Source organism: Benincasa hispida, unplaced genomic scaffold (genome assembly GCF_027475165.1).
Source record: "Benincasa hispida cultivar pf3 unplaced genomic scaffold, pf3_genome.v1.1 HicScf898, whole genome shotgun sequence".
NCBI lineage: Eukaryota > Viridiplantae > Streptophyta > Magnoliopsida > Cucurbitales > Cucurbitaceae > Benincasa > Benincasa hispida.
Window position 1 is genome coordinate 1 of NW_028327040.1, and position 21,106 is coordinate 21,106.

General features: G+C 39.2%; 1 long non-coding RNA gene across 1 annotated transcript; it reads left to right on the plus strand.

The window, feature by feature from the left end:
• The first annotated feature begins 16,896 nt into the window (after nucleotides 1–16,896).
• Nucleotides 16,897–18,942, plus strand: LOC150029827 (uncharacterized). The gene is made up of 3 exons (XR_016527309.1): nucleotides 16,897–17,182; nucleotides 18,418–18,515; nucleotides 18,681–18,942. It is a non-coding gene; the product is annotated as an uncharacterized LOC150029827 (long non-coding RNA).
• Nucleotides 18,943–21,106: the final 2,164 nt, after the last annotated feature.

Below are 21,106 nucleotides of genomic sequence, written 5' to 3' on the forward strand. Positions count from 1 at the left end.
AAATATAAGATTACACAACAAAGCTCTTTTGACTAAATGGCTTTGGCGTTTTGCCCTTGAGCCCAAATCCTTGTAACAGAGGATTATTAAGAGCAAACATGGTCCACACCTATGTGAGTGGGTGGTGAAAGGGGTTAAAGACACGTGTCGACACCTGTGGATAAATATTCTTATTCAACCCCCTTCTTTTTCCCATTTTTGGTTTTTTGAAAGGGAAACTAGTCTCTTCATTGATAAAATAAACGAGACAAAGCTCAAAGTACAAGAGAGTTATATCGAGAGCTTAAAATATGAGTCCTAAGGATCAAGAGGTGCACCCAGACATCTCAACTAGTTTGACACTTCCTTCGCGCCCTCATCATGTTCAACAACCTAAATTTAAATGAAAGAAAATCCCTTACAATGAAGAATTAATAACACAAAAAAGACGACGTCCACACAGGAATACAAAATAAACCATAAAAACAACCACAAGAACCAAAAATACAGCAAACGAAAGACAAAACAAAAATTTGTCTGTGACTCCTTTAATGAGCTGGGAAGATGAAGGATCTCCAATTTAAGCAAAAATCCTAAATAGAATAGTCTTCGAATTGTTTTGACAATACGCTCCATGAAGAGGCATTCCTTCGAGCAATCTCAAACCGATCCAACCAACATAGGGACCTATCATGAAACACTCTTTGATTTCTTTCAAACTGATGAAAAAGGAGTAAAGAGAGAGAGGGCACATAAAGAGTTATGTGGAAAACCCTAGTACATGGAGAAAAAACCACGGTATAAAGTTTTCTTATTAGAATTGATACACTGGATACACAGAGGCTATACATATAAATAGAAAAGTAGGAAATCCTCGGGTTAAAGTAAAAAGACATAAATGCCCCTAGGATTTAGACCCTACTTTCAACACTCCTCCTCAAGTTGGGGCGTAGATATCGGTGAGGCTCAATTTGCTAATACAAGAGTCAAAAAACTGTCTGGGAAGCCCTTTTGTAAGAATATCTGCTATTTGTTGACTGGAAGGAATATAGGGAATACAAATGTTTCCACTGTCAAGTCTCTCCTTGATGAAATATCTATCAATTTTCACATGCTTTGTTCTGTCATGCTGCACTGGGTTGTTTGCAATACTTATTGCGGCTTTATTATCACAATAGAGTTTCATTGGACACTCACTGTCTTGATCGAGATCAGTTAGGACCTTTTTCAGTCAAATTTCCTCACATATCCCTAGACCCTGTATTCTGTCTCGGCACTGCTTCTGGCAACAACACCTTGTTCCTTACTCCTCCAAGTAACAAGATTACTCCACACGAAGGTAGTACCCAGATGTTGACTTTCTGTCTACCACAGAACCTGCCCAATCAGCGTCCGTATACGCCTTGATGCACCGTTTGTCAGACTTCCTGAACATCAACCCTTTGCCAGGAGAGGTTTTCAAATATCTCAGGATGCGCTCCACTGCTCTCATATGTTCTTCGTAAGGAGCTTGCATAAATTGATTGACTACGTTGACTACATAAGATATGTCTGGTCTGATATGAGAAAGATAGATCAATTTCCCAACAAGCCGTTGATATCTCCCCTTGTTGACCAGAACACTGTTATTCAAGTTACTGAGTTTAGCATTAGCTTCCACAGAAGTATCCACTGGTTTACAGCCCGTCATACCTGTCTCCTTAAGTAAATCTAGAACATATTTTCGTTGAGAAACTGAAATCCCTTCTTTCGACCAAGCCACTTCCATTCCGAGAAAGTACCTTAATTTCAAATTCCTTAGCCATTTTCCTCTTCAATCTGGCAATTTTTGAAGCATTATCACCTGAAATGACAATGTCATCTACATACACAATCAAAACTGCAATTTTCCCTGATATTGATTTCTTCGTAAAGAGGGTGTGATCTGAATGTCCCTGACTGTACCCTTGTGATTTTACAAAGGTAGTGAATCTGCCAAACCAGGCTCTTGGAGACTGTTTCAACCCATACAAGGACTTTCTCAGTTTACATACTCGGTGACTAAACTGTTTCTCGAACTCTGGGGAGGACTCATGTAGACTTCTTCTTCTAACTCTCCATTAAGAAAGGCATTTTTCACGTCAAACTGGTGGAGTGGCCAGTCTTTGTTAAGTGCAACTGAGAGAACACGGACAGTATTTAACTTTGCTACCGGGGAGAAAGTCTCAGAGTAACCTATTCCGAAAGTCTGAGTAAAGCCTCTGACAACCAATCTTGTCTTGTACCTATCAATCGTTCCATCAGATTTGTATTTAATGGTGAACACCCATTTGTACCCAACCGTCTTGTGCCCTCTTGGAAGAGTAACCTGGTCCCAAGTGTTGTTTTTCTCAAGTGCCCCCATTTCCTCCATAACTGCAGTTATCCATTCAGGAATCTCCATCGCTGCATGTATACTACTTGGTATCGTAACTGTGTCCAGACTTGTAGTAAGGGCCTTGAACTCGGAAGACAGGTTGCTGTAAGATAAGTAACTTTGCAGTGGATACTTCGTGCAGGATCTCGTACCTTTTCTCAAGGTAATGGGAAGATCAAGAGAGGCATCATGGTTTTTCTTCTCCTCTGATTCTCCACTGCATTCAGCCTTCTACTTATACGTCTTACCTTCTAAAAGATCTTTTTCACCTTCATCAATGTTATCTGTTGGAATAGGTTTCTCACAACTGTCATCACTTGCGCATCAATAGCGTCCTCGATACGATTGTCGGTATCGTCACCATTTTCTCTGTCTTTACTTACATTATCTTCAACACAAGCATCATTTTCAACACAAATGTTACTATCATCAGGGGTAAGATTACTAGTACTTGGAACTGACACCGGTTCTGACTCATGGACTGGAGTCGGAGAAGTAACAGGCGACACTATTTCCTTTTTAAGATTCCTCTTATAGTATGTGATCCACGGGACTTGTTCAGTAGGAAGAATGGATTCGTTGACACTTATGACAGGTTCAGGAAGGGGTTCAGGTAATACTAGGGGTGATCATCGGCTGGTCGGAGTCGGTTTTCCGACCAGACCGACCTTGAACCGACCAGGATCGGTTTGGAATATATCCAAACCGGTCCCGCCCGGCAAATGAACTAACACATGACCGACCGACCGGTCGGTCGGTCGGTTGGTTTTGTCGGGTTAGAGGTATATATATATTTTTGTTTTTGCCTTTTTTCTTCCTTTAAAAGAAATTATATTTATTTATTAAAATTCTAAGAAAAATTGTAATTATAAATTATAAATCATTATAATTTTTTTTGGCTATTAGGTAGAAGTCGTTATAAATAATAGTTTTAATAATAATAAAAAAAACCAACTATTTATTAACTTTCTTATTAATCATGTTTAGTTTTCTCTTTTAATTTGTGATTATGAGTCAAAATTCAAGATACTATTTCATATTTTATTATTTTAATACTTATGGAATAGAGCTAGCCTAGAGGTATTAAAAATAAGATATTGTTGATATGATTTGATTTGACAACCTTTAATATTTAACAATTAACATGTACATTGTTTGGGATTGTGTTACTGCTCGCTTCGCTTAATTGCTTATAGAACCTTTAATACATATTACATATATAATTGAAAACAAAACTAATATGAGAGTCGAGAGTGTATGTCACAAATAGAAATGTCACATGACACATAGTCACACTCACATACAATACAATCAAACTAGAAATTACAACATAAAGTCAATTATCAAATACAAGCCAATTACAATAAAACATAAAGTCAATTGTCAAATACAACCCAATTACAATAAAATCAAATGATAAATGCTTAATCGTTAACGGACAACTTTGCAAAATCTGGAAGGTCTTAAATGTCTTTTTCATTGTCCATAACCGTTTTGAATCCTATATAATTAAGATTAAGAAGAGAAAGACAACCTCATTAAGATTTTAATCTAACAAGTTACAACTACAAAATACAAATGATGAATAAATACCTTCTTCAAATAATGAAGCTTCTTCCATGTCATGCTGAACTTCAAGATCTATTGGACCAGAATTTAGCCAATTTTGAGTACAAATGAGAGCCTCCACTGTTTTTGGAGCCAATGAACAATGTGATGAATCAACAACACGTCCTCCTGTACTAAAAGCCGACTTAGACGCTACAGTAGATACTGGAATTGCCAAAATATCTCTAGCCATACGACTAAGAACCTCAAACCGATGACTGTTCCTCTTCCACCATTGAAGTATGTCAAAATCACCTTCATTCTTAACATTCGCTTCCAACAAATAAATATCAATCTTTGACCCCTGTTCGAAAGGTGTAGTCTCATCGCCTTCAAAATCAAGATCAATTGTATCATAGACAAAGTCTTCACCCACTTTTTCAGTTGGATCATAATCAATTATGGTCTCCGAGGCTGGGACAATTGGTGTATTCGTATTAGTACTACCACTCCCACTCCCACTCTGAGTATCAGTAATACTGTACTCATGAAAGAGACGTCTACAACATTGTTCCACTACATTTCCCATAGATTTGGCAACCTCTGGCCCAAAAAAATTTTTAAGACAAAAAGATACAAACCTTAGCCTTTTTCGAGGATCTAGCACAATAGCAACATACAACAACAAATTATCTAATACGAAGACGACGAGCACGAAGACGGTTGCCTAAAATCGGAGGTTGGAAGAAGACGACGAGCAAGGAAAGGCCGAAGAGGAACGGAAGAAGGAAGAAGAAGAAGAAGCTTGATGAGCACGAAGACGCTTGCTTGCGGCGTGCGGAGCGGACGGAAATCGGAAGACCTAAATGTAAAAACCCTATACATTATCTAATATATTAAATTTAATATTGTTTTAATTTTTTTTAAAATATTGGTCGGACCCGACCCATTGGGTGCCCGACTGAAACCTAAATCGATGGTAAACTTTGAAACCGACCCCTGCCCGATTTGTTTGAATTTCCGACCAGCCGACCCTATTTCGGCTGGTTTAGGTCGGTCGTGTCGGTTATCGGTCTACCATGCTCGCCCCTAGGTAATATTGACGAACTCGGATCCTAATTAGTCTCTTCACTAGTACTCTTCCTCTGAAGATGACTAATGGGAAAGAAGGATTGATCTTCGAAGAAGGTCACATCCATTGAGACAAAATATTTTCGTGAGGAAGGATGGTAACATTTGTACCCACGTTGATGAAGAGGATATCCCACAAAGACACATTTATGAGCATGGGGGGTAAACTTGGTACGATTAGGACCATGGGTATGGACAAACACAACACACCCAAACACCCGAAGCGGAATATCAGGGATAAGCCGACTATCGAGATAGGACTCCTTGAAACAGTTTAGGGGGGTTTGAAATTTTAAGATCCGGGAAGACATTCGGTTTATCAAATGAGCTGCTGTTAAAACAACATCTCCCCATAAATAGGACGGAAGTGAGGTTGACAATATAAGGGAGCAAGCAACTTCGATAAGGTGACGGTTTTTCTGTTCAACTATCCCATTTTGTTGAGGAGTATACACACATGAACCCTGATGGACAATTCCCTTAGAGACTAAAAATTCCCGGAAAGAATTATTAAAAAACTCCCGACCATTATCACTTCGAAGGATAGCAATTTTTGTGTTAAACTGGGTTTCTGCAGTAGTGTAGAACTGTTGGAAAACCGACGAGACTTCAGACTTATTAGTGAGAAGGAAAACCCAAGTTAGTCTAGTGTGGTCATCAATGAAGGTTACAAACCAACGTTTGCCAGTGGCAGTAGTAACAGATGAAGGACCCTAAACATCGCTATGGAAGAGGGTGAATGGCTTGAAAGGCTTATAAGGCTGAGGTTTCAGCGAGACACGAAGTTGTTTAGCCCGAATACACACATCACAAGTCAAGTTAGAGAGATTAACATTGTGAAACAGATGGGGAAATAAATATTTCGTATAATGAAAACTAGGATGTCCGAGACGATAATGCCATAACATGTAATCAGTTTTAGAAGTAGAAAAACATGATGAAAGTAAATTAGTCCTATCACACATCCTAGAAGAAGCATCTTCAGTAAGGAAATAGAGCTCCCTATCATGCCAGACAGTGCCAATCGTTGTACCAGAGTTCAGGTCCTGGAAAACAATAGCATCAGGTGAGAAAATAACTTGACATTTCAAATCTCTTGTAATTTTGCTAACAGATAATAGATTATAAGAAATTTTGAATTCAACCCTCAAAGGAGGAAAGATGGCCTTTCCCAGCCATAGAAGCAAAAGATCCATTAGCAATTCTGATTCTCTCATTCCCAGCACTTGGATAGTAAGAAATAAATTGGTCGGAGGAACCAGTTAAGTGATCTGTTGCCCCTGAATCTAGAATCCACGGCTTGCTACCAATTGTACTAACAAGGCCAAAGGATTGAAGTGTACCTGATTGGGCAATTGCGCTCACACCCACTGCACTAGAGCTATTTTGGCTAGTTTCCTGACTCTGAGGTTGAGGACCTCCGTTTGCTAATTCACTTGTCAATGCTCGTCCAGAATCTGATTGACGCCGTTTACCATTAGGTGGATGACCATGCAGCTTCCAGAACTAGTCTTTGGTGTGCCCGGGCTTCTTGTAGTGTTCACATACTAGAGTCGATATGCCGTTCTGTTTGTCATTGACAGACCCTGACGTCTTAAACGCAGCAAAATCAGTTGGCGACATCAGTGTATTATTCATAGCACTGGACCTGTCTTCCTCGAGGCGGATTTCAGAGTAAACTTCTATTAGGGATGGTATTGGACGATGTCCCAGTATCCAACTCCGTACAACGTCAAACTTAGAATTCAGCCCCGCAAGGAAATCATAGACCTGGTCAGTTTCCTCAGACTCATAATATAAGACTCGTTCCAAGGAGGTTACCGAATTTCCAGAGTAAATAGGTAGATTTGAAAGGAGGTCTGATCGGATATTTGAGGTCGTTCCAAGGGGTTCTCTGAGAGCAGCAATCTGTTGTTGAACATACTTGTTCTGCTATTTAATCTGAAGTTGGAGTTGAGTAAATTGGTCTTGGATTGTAATGCCTTGACCTCGATTGGTGAGATGATGACTCCCCAATTTCGAATCCACCAATCCTAGGAGATGACTGACCCAGGCTACTATTCAAATCCGGCTGGAACGGAAGGCTACTATTGGTCGGCACTAGGTGGCAGCCACGGATTGGATCTACTTCAGCAGGGTCGAAGGTATGGGTTCATCGGCTGGAATAGCGAATCTTGGCTGGGTCTAACTCATCGGAATGATTGTGCTGGCTGGAGGTTGTCGATCGAAGGGCTGCATGGGTTTCGTCTCCACTCCGGCTGGAGGCACAGGTTGGATCGCGTCGATCTGTGGCCGCACGGCTTGGATCGCGCCGATCGGCTGCGTGGGTTGCTGCGCGCTGATCTGTGAGGTTGCGTTGGTTTGTGGTTATTGTGTGGCTTGGATTGCACCGATTGGTGGCACGCCATGAGTTTCTGCTCCGGTTGGCTGCTGTTCGGTCGGCTGGTCACTTCGGTGGAGATGTGGGAAAGCCGTCTAAAAATAACGTTCTATGGCGTTCTGCATGATAATGGCTATATCTGTGTAATTGTTGTCAACTACTGTCCATTGTGACTCTTCTGTTGGGTTTTTCTCAATGGTGGCTAGGGTTTCTTCTCCATGCTTTGATACCATGATGAAAAAGGAGTAAAGAGAGAAAGAGGGCACACATAGAGTTACGTGGAAAACCCTAGTAGAGGGAGAAAAAATCACAGTGTAAAGTTTTCTTATTAGAATTGATACACTGGATACACAGAGGTTATACGTATAAATAGAAAAGTAGGAAACCCTAGAGTTTAGTAAAAAGACATAAATGTCCCTAGGGTTTAGACCCTACTTTCAACACAAACCATATCTCATTCAGTAAAGCCTTGACCGTGTTAAGCCAAATCAAACTAGAATTTTTATTCAAGTGTAAACCCAAAAGGACTTGTTGTAAGTTTTCTTTAAAATCATTGCTTAAAGCCCACGATAAGTTGAAAGTCGTGAACAATTTCTCCCAACAATTTTAAAGTGCACCTTGTCCTCAAGGTGGAAAGATGGGAATTGCTGCCTTATGTTCAATACTGACTCCCAAGTGGCCTCACTATCCGGAAGGCTCTTCCATTTAATAAGCCATTCTTGTGTATTCAGCTCTCCATTCCATCTTACTCCTAGTACCACTTCAGGGGCAACTTGTAACTCAAAATCTTCAGTTAACATTGGAGGTAATTGTTGTATTTGTTGCGATTTACCTAACTTCTTCTTAAGTTGAGAGACATGAAATACATCGTGTATAGCCGCTTCTGGTGGTAAGTTCAAACGATATGCTACTTCTCCTATCTTGTCAGATACTTGATATGGACCATAAAATCTTGGGGACAATTTCTCACTTTTTCTTTTTGCTAGTGAGCATTGTCTGTATGGTCTTAGTTTGAGGAAGACTTCGTCCCCTATCTCAAATGTCAACTCATGCCTATGCTGGTCCGCTTGCTTCTTCATTCTATTTTGCGCAATCACTAAGTTCTCTTTGAGTGCATTCAAGGCCAAGTCCCACTCTTTTAAGAGACTGTCTACACTGTCATTGCTTGACTTTGTTTTTCTCCATAATGAATTAGCGGTGGGGGGTCCGTCCATAAATGGCCTGGAAAGGTGTGGTCCTTATAGAAGCGGTGGTGTTATACCAATACTCTGCCCAGGCCAGCCATTTATTCCATCTAGTAGGTTGTTCATTGCAGAAACACCTAAGGTATGTCTCTAGGCAGTGATTTACTCGCTCAGTTTGACCATCTATTTGAGGATGGAAGGCCGTACTTCTCCTTAATTTGGTTCCCAAGGCTGCAAAGACCTCTCTCCAGAAATTACTCAAGAATATTTTGTCTCTATCGGTAGTGATCGACTTGGAAATGCCATGGAGCTTGATAATCTCTTGAATGAAGATTTCTGTCACTTGCTTCGCTGAAAATGGATGTCTCAAAGGAATGAAGTGCCCATATTTACTCAGTCTATCGACCACTACTAATATGGAGTCATAACCCCCTGCTCTCGGCAATCCCTCAATAAAATCCATTGTCCATTCTTCTAAGGTCAATTCGAGAATGGGTAGAGGTTGCAGTAGCCCTGCGGGGGTTAGAGATTCTGATTTGTTCCTTTGGAAAATATCACACCCTTCCACATATTTCTTTATATCATTCTTCATTCCCGGCCAATATAACTCCCCACTCATGCGTTTGTAGGTCCTTAAGAACCCCGAATGACCCCCAAGTATGAAATCATGAAAGGTGTGCAATAGGGACGGTATTAAGGTTGCTTGTTTAGGAATTACTAACCTCCCTTTATAGAGTAGCCTTCCATTTGACCATCTGTAGTTTGGTTTGCCATCCGGATTGTCTTTCAACAAGGATATGACCTGTTGTAGTTCCTCATCCTTCTCCATCTCTTTTAGTATGAGCTCCACATCTACCACGGCTGATGAGTACAAACTAAGGAGTTCGGAAGGTAGCTGTACTCGGGACAGGGCATCTGCTGCCTTATTCATCAATCCTGGCTGGTAAAGTATCTCAAAATCATATCCGAGAAGCTTGGTTAACCAACGCTGAAATTGTGGCTGCACCTCCCTCTGCTCTACCAAAAACTTCAATGCCTTTTGATCTGAAATCATTATGAATCTTCCTCCTAATAAGTAATGTCGCCACCTTTGGACAGCCAACACACTGCCATTAATTCTCTCTCATATATGGACTTGTTTTGTGCTCGTTGTGAGAGCTTTTGACTGTAAAAAGCTATTGGTTTGTCTCTTTGTGTCAACACAGCTCCAACCCCTGTTCCTGAAGCATCTGTTTCAATGATGAAAGGTTGATTGAAGTCCGGTAATGCGAGAACAGGGCACGACATCATCTGTTGCTTCAGATCCTCAAATGCTCGGGTGGTAGCTTCATCCCATTTGAAGCTATTTTTCTTGAGTAATCTTGTTAAGGGAGCTGCCCTGGTGTTGTACCCTTTGACAAAACGGCAGTAGTAACCGGTTAAGCCGAAAAAGCCTCTCAATTCAGTTACGTTTGTGGGGCATGGCCAGTTCACCATAGCTTAGATCTTTTTCCCATCAGCTTCCACCCCTTGATGCGATATCCAGTGCCCTAAATACTGAATCCTCTCTTGGTAAAACACACATTTCTTTTGGTTAGCAAAGAGCTGGTTATCTCTTAGCACATTGAACACAACCCTTAAATGAGTCTCATGAGTGGAAATATCTGGACTATAAACCAAAATATCATCAAAGAATACAAATATAAAACAACGTAGGAATGGTTTAAAGACCTAGTTCATGAGTGATTGGAATGTGGCAGGCGCATTAGTGAGCCCAAAAGGCATGACTAAGAATTCGTAGTACCCCTCGTGTGTCCTGAATGCTGTCTTCTCAATGTCTTCCTCCCTCATACGGATTTGGTGGTACCCTGACTTTAAATCAAGCTTGGAGAAAACCATAGCCTTATGTAACACATCAAGTAGTTCTTCAATTACAGGGATAGGAAACTTATCTGCTATTGTAGCTTGGTTCAACCTTCTGTAGTCTACACAAAAACGCCATCCTCCATCCTTCTTTTTCACCAGCAACACCGGACTTGAATAGGGACTCCTGCTGGGCCGAATAAAACCAGCTTGTAACATCTCCTGAACTAACTTTTCTATTTCCTCTTTCTAAGCATGTCCATACTTATAAGGTCGCACATTGATTGGATTGGTACCCTCCTTGATGGTTATTCGATGGTCAACTGCCCTTTTAGGAGGAAGGGAGGTGGGTAGGCTAAAGACATCTTGGTTTTGGTTCAATAATTCCTGAATCATGAGAGGTAATGCATGCTGGGTTTGTTCTTTCCTTCCTTCCTTTGTTCCTTCAAGGCCTTCAATCTTAAGGTGCTGGAAATCCACTAAGAAGCCCATATCTTCTTCATCCCATTGTTGACTCAACATTTTGAAGGATACTTCAGCTTTAGTGAGGGAGGGATTCCCTTTCAACATGATTTGTGCTCCTTTTGACCAGAAAGCTATAGTTAACGAGGGCCAATGAATCCTCATGAAACCCGTGGTACACAGCCAAGGCATTCCAAGTACCACATTCATCCTTCCTAACTCCATAGCCAAGAAATCAGTCTTCACTGTTAAGTTTGGAAGTGTGAGCTTTACCCCCTTACATATCCCTTTCCTTTCGATTTCACTTCCATTTCCTATAACCACTCCAAACTTTTTTTTTGTTCCATCGGTATCCCAAGCTCCATGATGGATAAAGTTGTGAGTAGCTCCCGAGTCAATGAGTACTACCACCTCCTTGCCTTTGATTTTTCCTTTAAGTTTCATTGTTCCCTTCACTGAGAATCCAAGTAGGGAGTTCAACGATAGTTCAGCCTTCTCCTGCACCTTAACATTCTTCATTTCAGCCGGTTCTTCTCTCTCGGTCACCTCTTCTTCCTCCATTTCCTCTTCTTCGTTGGTTATAAACAGCATTAATTGCCTATTTTCCTTGAATTTACATCGATGCCCGGGTGCATACTTTTCATTACAACGAAAGCAAAGCCCCTTGTCTAGGTGATCTCTGAACTCCACGTCACTCAGCCTCTTCATTGGAGCCTCCTTCTTGTTGGGAACATTGTTTTTCGCCGGAATGGGGACTAACGGTTTCACCGGCAGAGCGATCTGCTTCATGGGCGGGTTGTCCGTAATCTTTCCTTGGGTTTTTTTCACTCATTTCCTTTTTATCATTTAGGCCCATTCTTTGGTTCAGCCCACTTCGGCCCAACTCCTTCAATGCCAACTTAAGCGCGATGTTCCGATCATTGATTAACTGGGCTTCCTTCATACAATCGTCTAAGGTTTTAGGATTTCGGCTGATGACTTCGGCTTGCGACTCCGGTTCCAGTCCGTTCATGAACGCATTCCTCAAGACTTCCTCTGATAGGTCCAGCAATGGCGCCGAGTAGTTGACGAACCACTTCACATACTCTTGGTAAGATCCTTCTTGCCGAATTTTAAGTAATCGCGCGCATAGACTTCCTTCTCCAACCTTCCGATAGTGTTCAAACAACCTCCGTTTTAATTCATCCCAAGTGGTAATGGCTCTTCGGTTGTTACTCCGACGGAACCAGTCGATTTCATCAGGGGCGAAACTAATCACTGCTACCTTCACTTTCTCTGCATCGGAGAGTTCGTGTATCTCGAAGAAGTGCTCCGCTCGATAAACCCATGACTCCGGGTTGTCAGCTGTAAAAAAAGGCATTTCCAAACGTTTGTACTTACCTCTGTCCAAGCTGCCACCTCCTGAAATTTGAGAGGACTCTGCTTCATCTACCTTCCCTTTTGATTTGAGGTTGCTCCCCTCCGTTAATGTCGACTCCTCCTTCTTTCGAACTACATTGTTCTCCCATACCTCCTCAGTGAGTTTCTCTAGATTCTTGCACAGACCAAGCAACAAGTCCTTCAGCCTTGCCATCTCTTTCTCCGTGGTATCCATCCTCTCTTCCAATTGTTTTTGAGCCATGGTGCACGTTTTCCCAGGGTTGTGGCTCTAATACCAAAATGTTAGGCTACTGGCCTTTTTCCTACTCCCTTACCAGCTTCCGATCAAGATAGAAATGGATATTAAGATAAAAGATCAAACAGTGAACGACAAATTCCTCAACCTTTTATTTATTAACCTTTTGACAGCAACCAGATTCCAGAAAGAAATTTCAGACAGAACAGGAAATAAAGTGTGCAAAAATAAACACAGAAGGAATTAAGAAAAACTAAGATATCCCAGCCTGGATTTCGAGAGATGCTGGAAACCTCTCCTGAAGAATGTATCTCCTTTCTCAGCAAATTCTTCCTTGCCCTCCTTCCCCCCGTTCTCTCCTTTTTGTTTAGCCTTTTGTGGTCCCTCCCCCAACGGCCTCCTCTAACATTTTGCACCTTGCAACCATATCTTCATATTCCACTATCCCCCTAACTGATTCTTGGTGTGATTTTCCCTTTTTGTCCCTCCTCTTATAGATAAATACAATGGGGTGTTTTACAGTTTCTTTTTGTTTTGCTTTGTTCTTGTATTTGAGCATTAGACTCATTTCATTAATTCAATGAAGAAGTCTGGTTTTCGTTTCCAAAAAAAAAAAAAATCATTTGTCTATTCTGAAAAATTGTTTCGTGTCGGACTTTTTGGTCTAGTCAGGGAATTATGTTTCTTTCTCCTTCAGTTTCTATTGGCCGTTGTCCGGTAGTGAAACGACGGAGGTGAACTCTCTTCTTTCCTTGATTGAGGATTTTGACTTTAGGCTTGGGAGAAGGGATGTTCGTGTTTGGAGTCCTAACCCTTTGGAGGGATTTTCTTGTAAGCCATTCTTTAGGATTTTATTGGATCCTCTCCTGTTGTTGAGTCGGTCTTTGATATTTTATGGAGGATTAAGATTTCAAAGAAAGTTAAGTTCTTCAATTGGCAAGTTTTGCTCGGTCATGTGAATACGATGTATAGGCTTTTGAGAAAGATGCCTTTGTTAATGCATCCTTTTTGTTGTATCCTTCCTCGAAAGGCAGAGGAAAATTTGGATCACCTTCTTTGGAATTGTCAATTTGTGATATCTGAGTGGAACGGTTTCTTAGGTTTCTTCCTCTTCAAAACTTCCACAAAAAGCTTTAGTGGCACACCACCAAACTATCTTCTGTTTTCTTTTAAAGCATTAGCATCATCAACAACTTCTTGAAGATGACCAACCACCCTTTAGCAAGCAACCCTAATCTCCTGAAGATGACTCACCGCCCTTTATTAGCAAACAAACAATGAGGAAAGACATGGTAGAGCAGTTCTTACAATTTTCTCTTATACTTGATGTTATGCTCTTTCTTTGGGCTATTCTTTTATTTGCCTGGACCTCACTTTGTACTTTCATTTAATTAAGAGGCATCTCTTATAAAAAAATAATGGATGAATTCCAAGGCTCATCTTGGATTTTGCTTTCTATTTCTTTTTGTAGTCATACCTCATCAGTCGTAGTTCTTTTTGAAAATTTAATGGGATTTTTCTTTCTTTCTTCCTTTATATATAAATTTATTTATTTATTAATGAAACATATTTTTTCATTGAAAAATGAAGAGAGACTATTGCTCAAAGATACAATAACCCTCTGGAGAGTTTTTGTTGGAAAAAACCTCTCACTTCTACCGCAAGAATAAGTAGAAAAATTACAGAGAAATTCAAAGAAAGCAATAAAATTGAAAATACAAGAATTTACGTGGAAAACTCCCAACTCGGAGAAAAACCACGACCTATAAAAAAGAAATTCACTGTGTGAAATTTTTTTTTTTTTTTTTTTTTGTTTTTTGAACAAGAAACAAACCACTTCATTAAGATAATGAAAGATGTTATAAGTGAATGAAAGGAAACAAACATAAAGAGCAAAACAATCCAACACACTAAAAAACGCAAAAAACACAAAAAGAATCAGCAAATGCACTAAGACATCTCAATTAGGTTGACACCTCCCTAGCATTCTCATCATCTCCTAGAAGGACTAGAATTCCATAGCTAAGTACAATATAAAGAAGACCTTGCATATAACAAGGCTTACAACCGAAAGATAAACTGAAAATTAATAACCATCTCTAGGCTGTTAGAAAATCAAGAGAGCGGGAAAATGAAGGCATTCCAATTGAGGTTGATGTCTGGTATAGAGAAGTCTTGAAAAGCTTTGGAAAGAGAGCACCAGGAGGAGGCATTGATGTAGGCGATATCGAATTTAAAGGAGCTAATAGAAGTTTTGTCTTGAAACACTCTTTGATTCCTTTCGAACCAAAGTTCTGATAATAAAGCTTTAACTGCGTTGATCCAAAGTAATCTTGGCTTCTTCTTCAAATAAGAACAATTCTCTCTCCCGATCCTAATTACAAGAACACTCTCTCAAAGCTTTTATACTACTCACACCCTTTTCCCACTCTCAAACTAGAGAATACATAAAGGGAATTTAACTAGAGTTAATACACCAAAGCTTAAAGTGTTTCTAACTGGGACACGGACAACTGAAAACCAAAGGCATGGACTCCTTTTATAGGTTTGGAGCCCATGACTTTCCTAAACCTTTTTGAGGTAGGACATGCCCTTGACTTTCCTAAACCTTTTCAATGTAGGACAAACCCATGACTTTCCTAAATCTTTTTGATGTGGAACAATTGCATTTCTAATATTTTGCCAAAACCCCAACAAATTCCACCTTGGCAAGATATTTGAAGAATCCACAACTGCTGCAATATCCATTATCTTCACTGACAATCATAATTCTCATCTCATAGAATTATGACTTACTCCACCATAAAAAGTAGACCACTTGGAATACCACCTTCCAAAATTTTCCTTTTTCGTCATATGCTGATAAATCTTGTTGAAATTTATGGTGCAACTTCCACCTACTTGGCTCACCTGGAAGCCCTTCGGCCATCGGCATAACTTCCACCACACACCTTGCATAACCGCCAAGTCAATGCGCATGTGCAAACTTATGAAACCGCTAACATTACATCCTTTATCATGGTAAGGTGGACATACCACGAGGATGATTTTCCTCTTCTTTAGAGGAAGTCACCGTCTCTCTTGACGTGAAAGACACCGTCAACATCCGATCCAGAGCCATTTGACGAACCTGCTCTATTTTTCATGTGTCCAAACTGCCTGCATTCCTAGCAACCTATCTTCTACTTGAAGATTCTCTTCTTGAAACCTTTGCTGAAATCACTCTTGAATTGCATTGGAACACCATTACCGCTTAACTTGCACTTGTGTAATCCATATTGCATCAACACACCTTGACTTACACTTGCTACGAGCCAAAATTGATCATTCCATCAAAATTCTCCACATCAAACTTTACTTAACTCATAAAGCTTGACACACATCTGCTTCACTCTTAGCAAATCAGAAAATAGCGAACAACTCACACTATTTACAAAACATCGGAGCTCGTTTAAAAAATTATTTTCTGACGTGGAAGCTCAGACAAAGCTGCAACCAAAGAGCATAATCAGACATTCAAAAAACTACAAACCTGATGCTCTGATACCACTTGTTGGGAAAAACTTCCCACTTCTTCCGTATGAATAAGCAGAAAAATTACAGAGAAATTAATAGAAAATAATAAAACTGGAAACACACGAATTTACGTGGAAAACTCACAACTCGGATAAAAACCACGACCCATTAAAAAGAAATCCACTATGTGAAAAATTGTTACAATCACACATAACAATTCTCTCTCCCGACCCAATTACAAGAGCACTCTCTCAAAGCTTTTATACTACTTACACCCTTTTCCCACTCTCAAACTGGGGAATACATAAAGGGAATTTAACTAGAGTTAGTACACTCAAGTCTAAAGTGTTTCTAACTGGGACAACTGAAAACCAAAGACATGGATTCCTTTTATAGGTTTAGAGCCCATGACTTTCCTAAACCTTTTTGATGTAGGACAAGCCCATGACTTTCCTAAACATTTTCAATGTAGGATAAACCCATGACTTTCCTAAATCTTTTTGATGTGGGCAACTGCACTTCTAATATTTTGTCAAAAACCCAACAGTTTTCTGTTCATATAACTTTTTCTCTAGTTAATGTGACAGTGATCCTTTATAAGTTGATTTTATTGTAAGCTTGACTTTCCTTCTGTCCAACTATTTTTTGTTTATCTCCCAGGAATTTAGTATTGTTTACAACTGCAATTATGATGATTGCAAGAAACATTTACTTTGCCTTTTTGTGTACGCTTATATTTTGTTGTATCCTTTTGTATTTCAGAACATTATTCTCTTTCACTTAATGAAATTCGTATCTTTTTCTAAAATGCTTCTTTGAATTATAGTTCCCTGGTTCTGAATCTAGTTGCTTTTCCACCTTTGCTATTGGAATGGAGTAACGTTTATTTACCCCTTATGGTCTATTCGTTACTATTGGTAACCATTGTTGTATCTGTTAGATGTTTAATTTAAAATGTTTAACTTAGAAATTGCAGGGCTTGGTTATTTCTTTTATTTGTTAATTTAATTTATCTAATGTTGAAATTTGATGGCTTTTAGAGAGACAATGTGTCTAATCAACGCGAACATGTAGTGCACCTACTTGCCAATGAACAATCTCGACTTCGTATACCTGAAGAAACTGAACCAGTAAGTGCTATATTCTCATCACTGAACATTGACGGATGGTTTAGCATAATTTTAATCATTAACAATTGGAGCTGCTTCTTGTAATTTGGCTGTGGTTGGTGGTTTGGGCCAATCTCTTTCTATCATACCGTTTTATGGAAGATTGTTTCCTATCATAAATAATTGATGTTGCAATTGTTGGCTAATTGTATATTACGTTTATTGGGTACTTGATATCTAATTTGTAGTTCATTATTCCTTCGTCAGTGTCAAAGCTTGGTGACAAATTTGTCATGCAAAGCCTATTAATTTCTCTGCCTTCACCAATGAATTCATGTTCATTGGTTCTACTTCCACCAAAAGTTCTTCATGCAAAACACCAAATAAAACCCACTATCTCCCATGACACAGAATGAAGTTCACTGATTAAAACCCCACCCCCCACTGACGGCAACTCATGCAAATTTGCCAAGAAATTCTCAACCTAGACCAACGGTCATTAAAACTGCAATAGGTTGCCAAATCTTCTAAAGACTTTGAAGGCTACTGTTTTAGAAATTTCTTCAATGAAAGCCTTTTGTTAGCATTTCCTAAACCACGGCTGTATTCCTTGTTTTTGGAATAAATCTATTCCTTGTCGACTATCACCCATCCTGTACCCGAGACTATCAATCTGGCACAAACAAGAGCAAGGAACCGATTTGTTTCTTGTAAATGCACAAATCTTTCCCATTTGCTGACACTCAGAAGCCAGGGGACAGGTTGGTTGTAGTACAATATGTGGGGAATGTGCACAGGAGATAAGCTGGGAAGACCTCAACAGAGATGGCAAGTTAGGAAAGTGAATAACAACTTCTTCCATTTTGTCTATTTTATGCTTTGCTATTGCAGCCTCTGTAAGTCCAGTTCTTCTAACAGAGCATAGCCATTCCTTTCCCCACCCTCATTCTCATTTATAATTGGCATGTCTGCAGCCCTCATGCCTTTTTCTTTTTCAAAAAAAAAAAAAAAAAAAAAAAAAAAAGGAACAAATTCCGTTGTTGTTTCTTATTAGAAAAAAAAAGTAATCATCGTGAAGAATAACAGAGCACCTGTGCCTCACCGCAGGGATCCATAAGCACCCATGCTCTGTGTTCAAACTAATATCCTCCATAAATTTATTTCCTGAATTATTAATGTATTGATGCTCATATATGAAATATACATCTATATTCTAGAGCTCTCATTTTAGGTGAATTTTTTTTGTGTTTCTATAGAAATTGGATGCAGCTGCTGTGGAGGGTGTTTTTAAGAAGTCTCTGGAAAACTACGTGAAATGGTGTGAATATTTATGCATTCAACCTGTTTGGAGCAGGTTTGGTTTTTGCAACTTATTCTTTTTATTTTCTGAATGGAGTTTTAGTTCCATCTATATTTTTATTTCCAACAATAATTTTTTTATTTTTTTTTTAAATTTTATAATTTGATTCCTCAGCAGAAAATTTAATTTGATTATTATAAGTGTTCTATGTTTTTACAGTTTGTCTGCTGTTAGCAAGGAAAAGAAGCTATTATTTATTTCCTTATACTTTCTTATATGGGGGGAAGCATCCAACGTCAGATTTCTTCCAGAATGCCTATGCTACATATTTCACCATGTATGTGACTATGGACTTCATTTGTAATTTTATTGGATTATATTAATCTCTTTTATGTTTGATCTTGAAGTTGATCCAATATACGGCTTGAAAGAAATTTTTTTAATCTTTATTTTCTTGCTTTTGTAATTACAACTTACATTTAAGGACTCTGAAAAAAGGTAAGTTCTCTCTGCTCTCTGCTCTCTCCTCTCTCCTCTCCTCTCCTCCATCTTACATCTTCTTTCCGACCACTCTCCAGCGTCTTGCTCTCTCCCCTGCCATCATCTTCCTCCTCTAGAGATTTACTTCTATTTGTGCCACTCGATGGAAGTTGAAAGTTGCAAAATGAATGGGTATTTCTTCTGTATTTGGTCCGAATCCGACCGGTTCTACATTGAGGATATGGAAGCTCGTAAGGTTCTTCCCCTCTCAAGGTCCCAACTGAGCTGGTTTGTGGAGCAAGCCTCAAAGCTTTTATTAGATCCAAGTAAACTCTTTTTTCTCAACAATGGCAGAGTTTGTGATGGAGTCACAAGGCTATCCAAGTTCAGGGATATTTCCGGTTGGGTTTTGAGATTTGTTGTTTGGCCTTCTACTGGAGGTCGCTTTTATTCATCATGTTCCGGAAGGCCCTAAGCAGAATGGATGGCATTCTTTCATTGAAATTCTTAAAAGTTTTTTTTTTTTTTTTTAAAAAGGTGAGGAGGTACGTCAATTATCAAAGGAGCCATTAACAGCTCTTGCTCATTCCACCAAAGTTATACCTGAGCCAAATTCCCAAAGAAAACATGGAACAAGTTTCACAGATGTGGTAAAAGGAAAAGGAGGTATCAAGCTCATTGCCCCAGAACCATCAAATAAGAGCAATAACAAGCAGATGCAGTCTCCAGTTCCACTGATGGTAAAACAGAGCAAGAAGACCTTTTGGGTTCTGAAGAATTATGATGTTTTCAAGGAAGATTTTAATAACTTATGGATCATTTCGAGCTATTTGTGTTCAATGAATGGAAGGAGATAGCAAAAGTATTGAAAGAGGCCATTCGTTCATTCTTCAGGCAGCTCAAGTTTCAAGTTGGTTCAGTTTTCATCGCCGTGCATGAAGTTGAAGCTTTTATTCTCCTTGTTTATTAAAAATTCTCTTTGTTCAAGGTTGCATTACTATGCCTAGTAGGAGTGAAGCCATTAGGTTAAAGTTTTTAGGGCATTTCCTTTTTCAAGAAAACTTGTGATTGTCTTCTTTCAAGTGGTGCTGCTGCTGTTTTTGCACTAATCCCATGGAAGTCTACAGGTCATTCATCCAAAAATTTAGTATCATTTGTCAATTTTTGGTTTATTTTGTTGTTCTCTTCTCCACTAAAGGTAATTGTATCTTTGATCATTAGTCTCCTTTCATTATATCAATGAAATGTTTCGGTTTTGTGAATCCTTCAATAAAATTTTCACTAGAATAAAAGACCATGTTCCTTGGTATTCTCAAGATTCAAATATCTCCCAACTTAATGATGATTTCGTTGAAGAAGCTTGTACAACCTTGCTGCTTCATACAGTCAACTCAAAGGAAGAAGTTCTTTCTAAGGATTCATCTCAGAACTTAAGTGGGGAACACTGTAATATTGGGCTCAGTGGTTCACCATTTAATAAAGTTTTAATATCTAAAACGAACTCATGACACAATGATCACTTTTCTCTCTATATTGAGGTTATGGATTGTTTGTATGATGTTAGTGTAAGTAGTGTGGAAATTGGCTTTCAGCATCAGAATAGTCTCTGTGAAGTAGACATAGCTGATGATTTTGTTTTAGATGACTTAAACTGTTTCCGACACACACATCAAGCCTGACTTCCTTACACATGCGGTTTCTGATAGAATTCGACCATCAAGTAGTTATGTTTTGGCAACAGAAAAGTTTTCCTCTCTAATCAAGGGATGTAGTCTGCAATTTAAAGAGATTCCCTCCTTTCTCAAGCAGTAGGCAGAAAGCTTAATTATTCTTTTCTGCTTATTATATTCCAATTCAGAAAATGTCCTGGCATTCAAAAAGATTGGGGTGATTCATGGACCAAGTTCTGTGGGTCGAGTTTTGAGTTCTATTTTGTTCTGGTCATTTTTGGAGATTTGGTTTGGCTTTTTTCTGTCATTACCATGTTTGGTGTGTGTGGTGTTGTTGATTGATGTTTGAGGAGATTTAGATGTTTCTAGCTTGGTTTTGTATTGCCCTTTACTTTGAGCTTGATTAAAGTCATCCTTCTTAGTATGGCTAGCATGATGGATGTTATGGTTTTTTAGATTCTACGAAGGCTTGAGTCAGTGGGATTCGTTTGCAAT